The sequence below is a fragment of the Miscanthus floridulus genome, chromosome 14 (genome assembly GCF_019320115.1).
Source record: "Miscanthus floridulus cultivar M001 chromosome 14, ASM1932011v1, whole genome shotgun sequence".
Taxonomy (NCBI): Eukaryota; Viridiplantae; Streptophyta; class Magnoliopsida; order Poales; family Poaceae; genus Miscanthus; species Miscanthus floridulus.
Genome location: NC_089593.1, coordinates 53329369 through 53336849, shown reverse-complemented (window position 1 = coordinate 53336849; position 7481 = coordinate 53329369). Strand labels below are relative to the sequence as shown.

At 40.0% G+C, this 7481-nt stretch overlaps 1 long non-coding RNA gene across 3 annotated transcripts; it reads left to right on the top strand.

Annotated features, from left to right (window-relative positions):
* The first annotated feature begins 2843 nt into the window (after positions 1 to 2843).
* On the top strand, positions 2844 to 7002 carry LOC136505815 (uncharacterized). 3 transcript variants are annotated; one of them, XR_010771329.1, is made up of 4 exons: positions 2844 to 3368; positions 4995 to 5082; positions 5883 to 5973; positions 6787 to 7002. It is a non-coding gene; the product is annotated as an uncharacterized lncRNA (long non-coding RNA). The 3 variants fall into 3 exon arrangements; XR_010771330.1 differs by having other exon boundaries at positions 4941 to 5082; XR_010771328.1 differs by having other exon boundaries at positions 2844 to 5082.
* The last annotated feature ends 479 nt before the right edge of the window (positions 7003 to 7481 follow it).

The window sequence follows — 7481 nt, the reverse complement described above, 5'->3', positions numbered from 1 at the left end:
ATCGAGCCTCACCAATAGAATGGATTCTAGGTGGTAGTACCTTCAACTTTTGGGTTGCCGGATTGTAGATGACATAACGGTATCCATCAGCCCCAAGGCACCAGCATAGGATGAGGTCGTTGCAGCAATCTGAGACAGCTACATTGGTCATGGTGAAGGACAAGAAGGACAAGGAGGGGTAAACACCGGTGATGCTGGTGAAGTTTCGTTGGCTATAGATTCTATCATAGAAGAAGCCGGACATAGTCTAGGGCATCAACTTATGGTTGTCTAAGATGAGGCACTTCCAGGAGTGATAGACACATTTGCAGCAGAACAAAGAGCGAGTGGGGAGGCGACGGAGGATCTCAACAAAGACATCGTTTATGAGGCTAGTTAGTGTGTTCCTCTTGTTGGGGGCCTCCTCCATTTCGTCAGTGTGCATGCAGTAGGATGAGAGCTTACTCAGTAATGAGATCACTAAGGAGGAAAATAATCTAACAAAGATACATAAATGAAGTCCACAACTCATACCAAAGTGAGACTTTAACAACCATTAACAGTTTTCATGGTACGACCTCAACTAAATTTAGAGTAGCACCACATAGATATATATAACTTAAACTAGAGTACCAGTTAATGGAGCTGTAACCATTACAATTCTAGCTAAATCAAGTCTAACCATTAGACTTACAATTAGTACACGAGCTCAGAGCTTCTTTCATAGGAGATAGACAAAGATTAAGAGGACTACAATTACAATAGTTTTGAAGGACAAAGAGGGTGGAGCAACTGTTGGGTTTGGAAGATAGAAGTCATCATCATGAGCTAAGGGTGGATTTGAGTTGGTTCTTGACTTGAAGGTAGGAATTCCTTCTTCATAGGAGTTGTACTTTTTATAACAAGCACCATGAAACCTATGAACTTGTTCCTAGTAGTCAGGTCAGTTGTAGTAAACTCCTGGCTCACGGCCATTGAACACAACATAGCAGGGACGACTCATCTCAAATCTACACAACCCAAATAAGCTACCTCAATTTTCACTCGTAGAATGTTAGTGAACAAGTGGTAGTGATCATCATTGGTATCAGTAGCAACATGTGCATCTTAGACATTAGTGGCCCCAGTCATGTGAATGATGGACACAAAGCATTGATTTGCTTTCGATGCCTTCATCTTGTTTGGAACCAAATGGATAACTTGGTTGTCAACAAGGAGAAGACACAGAAAGTAAACATATGAGCTTCATCCTAATACATCCAACAACCAGGTAGACATCATTGGCATAGAAATATGGCCTCAGATATATTACAAGTTCAAAATACCATAAGGACTCATTGATGGCACTACAGCATATAAAACAGAAATGTAGAATCAAACAAGCATAGGATAGAAAAAATACTTTAAGGCAGAAGCGAAGGGCCTGATTGTTTGCCTAAACAGATCTACAAGTGACACGCGTCGGCAGAAAACCAACCAGTGCCACCTCCTAGTTCTTTTCATCATCATTTACCTAACCAGATTTAAAATGCTAGAATGTTTCTTGTATACCTCATGTTCAAGCAAGGACCAAAATAGTGAAGCTAACAGGAAAAGACAAGAAAGGAGACCTATGGATCGGATCTGTCGCCTCTTCCGCGGCACACGACGGACACGGACGCCAATGCCACTGTGCTCCACCAAGAAGACCCGCCGCCCAGCCTCCTAAAGGACGCTTGAGCCACCACAGCACACTGGGGATCCTCCGTTGGTGCTACCGCCGCAAGTCCAACAGGCACATATTTGTTTCCACTTGTAAGGGATATATCTAATATATAAGTCAACCTATCCACATATAGAACATATACTACTCCAAAGACATGTCAAAACAACCAAGCGTCTAGCGCAATGGTGAAGACGGATTATTCCTTGCTCTAGGTCCTGGGTTCGACTTCCAGCTCTCATGGTTTTTTTTAGTTTGAATTTATTAAACCTCGGCGGCAACAAGTGACACGCAAACCATTGGGTCCCACAGGTCGGATGGAGATGAGAAATGTGTCATCGGGTCCCACAAGTTGGACACATGACACACAAGCCGTTGGGTCCCACAAGTCAGATGGAGATGGAGAAAGATGCCATCGAGTCTCACAAGTCGGATGGAGAAGGGTCTACAAGCACAAGTGACACGCAAGCGTCGGGTCCCGCAGGTCGGATGGAGATGGAGAAAGGCCCCACAGGTACATGTGACACGCAAGCCATCAGGTCCCACAGGTCGGATGGAGAAGGGTCCCACAGGTACACATCACATGGAGAAAGGATCGATCGGAGACTTTTTATGATAAATTGTAAGTGTCACGGATGAGTAACTGCAGGTCCCACAGGTACACGTCGGATGTAGAAAGTACCGTGTGGAGATCTATGATAAAGCGCTGTCATTATAGATCGAATATTGTTCATCACAGATCAGTAATTAGTTTAATGACGAAGCCTTATTCGTCACAGTTCTGAATAAGATCGTCATAGATGAGCAGTAACAGTCACGCGAGTGATCTGTGACCAAATCCTGTGCTGTTATGTGACGTTTTTTTATGACAATACCCGATTTCATCATAGATAAAGGGGTTCGAGGATCGTCATCGATGATCTATAACGAAACCAAAATTTTCATCATAAAAAACAATTTTTATGATAATTTCGGATTCATCGTTAAGATTTTTCTCATAGAAGTGAACATTTCTATTACCGTCGGCCACGAAGCAAGGGCCCAGGGCCCCTACTACCAAGCCAAAAGGAGAGGGCGCCAGCCAAGGATGCTAGGCCGCAGGCCGCCAGCATGGTAGTACCTGCCGTCCACCGGCCACCAGGCTAGGCCGAAAAAAGGTTAAAAAAAACTCTGGCGATTGCTCACTTCTCCCGGACGCCGCATATTCTCCTCCCACACACGCGCCGCGCCGCTCCATCACTCTCCCATGCCGCCGCCGCTGCCGCTTTTCCTCCAGACGCGCGCCGCATCTGCATTGTTCTGGTCTTCCCTCCTCACCCATGTCAGCCGCTCGCTCCTCGGGGTCCTTTGGATCCGGTCGTCCTAGGGTTCCCGGCGGCGCCGCCAGCGCTGGCTTGCCTCCCTCCCTCTCAATCTACTCCTCGCGAAGAAGGTCTGCTCCTCGGGGCCCTTTGGATCCGGTTGTCCTAGGTTCCTGACTCAATCTGATTATCGTTGATGTTTACTGCTTTTCTTGTCCATTCTAAGAACGGTGTTTGACTATCCGTGTTTTGATGACGTGGTTCTGTTGATCTCTGTACGCAGGGTAAAGTTTTTGAATATGTGCATTCCTGGATCAGTAACTGATGCTTTGGACCCAGATAATCATCATGTTATTCACAATGTTTGTCCCTGCTGAAACCAAGAGGTCCATTCAAGCTCTTCTGTTATCTGCCACTTCTAAATAATTGTCACTGGGCTTTGCTTCCCCTATGTTAGCTGTGAGAGCATCGTATATGGGTGGTAGTTTGATTTCGAGATGCCCAGCTGGAACACTACAGGAAACTGGAATTACCTTGAGTGCTAGGAATTTCCTTGAGGGCTAAAATCAAACCGCCAAGGAATATATAGTTTCCTTGGTGGTGCTACTGAACTCTCAAGGAAACATATATTCCTTGGAGGTTGAAGTAAACCGCCAAGGAATATGGGTGTTTCCTTGGCGGTTTCCAATCGCCTCCAAGAAAATAACATATTTCCTTGAGTGTAATTGTAAACAGTCAAGGAAACTACTATTTCTTTGAGTGTTGTTCTTAACCGCCAAGAAAAATACCTATTTTCTTGGGTATTATTCTAAACCATCAAGTAAATTATCATTTTCTTGGGGGTTATTGAATTTTCTTGGAGGTTGGCGGCTAAGGAAATGCTTATAAGTATTTTGGTGACTCTGACATAAAAAACAATAATATCTTTATGGTGTCCAAAAATCCTAAAATTTGGCATGAGATCATATTGTACTATCTTGGCATAAAAATTTTAAATCATATTAACAAAGTTAGACTATACATTATTCACAAATGAGATATCTCTCACATAGTTATAATTATTTGAGAGATATATCCACTTGTGATTTGTGAACAATGTATAGTACCACTTTGTTTAAATCATTCAATTTTTTATGTAAAGATTATACACCAAAGCCATGTTGTCATGCAAGTTTGTAGAATTTTCTAACAAAGTTTAGATATTATTATAATTATCTTATGGTAATTTGGAGATAAAACTATGAATTATCCCTAGCAAACAAATGAATTTTTTTGTCTAACTCCAAGATATGGGTGAGCCAAAATATATTTTTATGAATCTTTTGAATATTTCTGGAGGTACGGACAGTTCAATTTACTATTACTTTAAATGAACACACAAAAATTAATTTAAACTATACAAAATAGAAAATCTATTCAAAATAACTTAAAACTCCTCCACAACAACTTATATATAGCATATTACATTTGAAAAATATATTGGGTGTACAAGATACATTTTTCATGTTAGTTTAGAAGCATCTTCCTACATATTTAAAAATTAGACAAAAACAATTAACTACATATAATTGACAATCTCACAATATTCAACCTATGTTTGTGTTACTCAGTTTATTTTCAGTTTTGGGTCATTTAGTGTCAGCATATGTTCTGTTATTGGCGCTTCACCTTCTATACTGGCTCCTATGTTTGTGTTACTCAGTTTATTTGGTAATGCTGCTGGAGCTATATTTGGTTCATGCGACTTTTGGGATACAGATTATTATAAGCTCATCCATAATACAGATTACCATAATCCAATTGGGATCCAAACAGGCTCTTACTTTAAAGTCTGTCATGTACAATTTTTCTTTATTTGTTGTATATACAAAACAATGATCAGAATACTGCTTTTTATGTGTTACAAAACTTTTGGAGTTTAATTTTCATTCCTAACTTCACTCTTTGATGTTATCAAGATCTCCTTAAGGGCATATTCTTTGAAGTAAAGATGTTTGAAACAACTCTTGCAGTACTTAAAAAGGAAAAGATCATTGTTGATCCAGATGACCCAGCAGCAGTTTCTTGTTATGCCCAAGTCATGAAGACTGTAAGGGAAAAGTAAGACACTGTGTTTTTCATGCTACAATCTGCAACTAGTTTTTCATGCTACTACCCAGTACCTTGTTAGTAACATGTTTTCTATTGCCTTGTTAGTAACATGTTTCCTATTCGAGATCTTTTACAGTGGTTGGGGGTACTTCTTGGTTCCTCTTGGTTCCTAAGCACGTTATTAGCTCTAATTAACTTTTTTCGTCGAAGGATAGTATGGTAATTGCGCCTCCCCTCCCCACGGCATCCCTCGCATGTTCTAGTGTAAGCTCCATGTTTCAGTCACATGGTTTCACTCATTTCATTTTCCGCATGTGACAGGAATTGTAGTCTTTCAGTTCTTCTCCTTGTGATAATATTTTTTCTTCACATCTCTATTGTAGCATGAATATTTTTTTCTCTGAATTCCGGATATGCATTCTGATATGAGCACCTTGATGACAGAGGAATTTAGCTACACTCCTGAATTGGCACCTAGTAACAGACTACTGTCTTGTTTTACTGAATTTGATGAAGGTTCATGAAACCTTGTAGCTCAGCCCCATTCATCAACCTGCTTAGCCTTCCTCTTTACTTTCTTTGAGCCCAGTCCACTGTTTTAGCCATGTCGATGAGTAATTTTGGCTGGGTTTTGATCTGTTCCTGGTACTCCATTTGCTAATACTAGTAACTCTTAAAATCTCGCTCATGTGCTAATAGTAGTCCACAGCCTCGTCAATTATAATTCTGTACTAATTGAATATATTGTTTAACTATTGTTTTTTTCTGAAGCTTATTTGATTGATCACGACACACTGATTGTATTGCAGATATCAGCTCGCTGGATTGCAGATGTGTATCAAGCTATCTATCTAGAAGTGTATGAACACATGCTCCTTCATCTTGGATTACTGCAGAATGGTCAGTAAAGATTTTTCTTATATCGCCATTAGTTTAACCGCATCTCTGCTCTGTGCCCCTCATACAAGCAAGAATACTATATTTCTGTACTTATGGTCTCATGGCTCTCTTAATAAAATTGTATGCTGTGTGTGTTCAAATGCCAATGTGTATACCCTGCAAAAAAATGCCAATGTGTATTGTCCCGGTCTAATCTAAAGTACAAGTGATTGCAAGAAATATGTTATAATGAAATACTCCTAACACTCAGTTGTGTCCAAAGATGCAAACTTTCTCAACTCACCACAGCTTGTTTCTTCTGTCATGTTAAATGACTGTTCTTGCCTGTTATTATTTACTGAATTCTTGTAGTACTAATTAATCATTACATGTTAAGTAAAGCAGAGATGACATTACTCCCTCCATCCAGGAAAGAATGCAATTCTCGCTTTTCGAGGAGTCAAACCGTTTAAAATTTGACTAAATTTATATTAAAACCTACTATCATTCATGATATAAAATAAGTATAGTTAGATTAGTTATAGAATATATTTTCATAATAAATTTTGTTTGGAGACATAAATGCTAATATCATTTACTATAAACTCGGTCAAACTTGAGTCACTTTGACCGACACGGATCCCATAATTGCATTCTTTCCTAGACAGAGGGAGTACTTTGCTAGATTGCCGTTGTAATGCAATTCCTCTGCATCAACATAATAAAATGTAACCAGCAAAAAAACTGGAAGTAGTGACTAGGGACTCACTGAAAGTTCTCATTCAAGTTCCATAGATCTTAGTAATTGATTCTTTGTTCTATTTTCTTATGTAGGTATGCAACCAGCAAATCTACGACTTAGACCAAAAGATTATGTGGTGGAGGGCTTGATACAGGAGTTAGTAATACCCCTACCACCTTGACTATTAATGACTCGTGTGTTATGATGTATGGACTTCATGTAAGGATGAATCGTAAATGCACTTGTAATATCCGCATGTATATTTTACGTCAATATAATGATTAGGGGCCAGAATAAATGTCTATGAATGTTATCATGTGTCAATTGAATATAGTGACTAGAATATATTGATTACTGCAATTATTTTTTTATTGCCGGTGTAGATTTCCTTGGGGGCCGGCCCTCAAGTAAATCAAAGTTAACTTGGCGGTTAATTTCCTTGGAGGTGAAGAGCAGCCAAGGAAACAACAATTACCTTGTCGGTCTAGCGTGTTTCCTTGGAGGTTGTCGACCCTCAAGAAAATTAATTTACTTGGCGGTTGTCGACCCCTGAGAAAACTTCTTTCCTTGGCGGTTGCAACATTTCCTTGACTCTTCGGTAAATTAAGTCTGGTTGTAGTTTCCTTGGCGGCCAGCCTCCAAGGAAATCATCCTTGAGTGTCAAAACCGTCAAGGAAACTAATTTTCCATTGTCTTCTATTCTTGAGTGCATTTGCTTGATAGTTTGTGGACAAGGATCATTTCCTTGGCGGTTAAGCCCTTTCCTTGGAGGTTTTTGACACTCAAG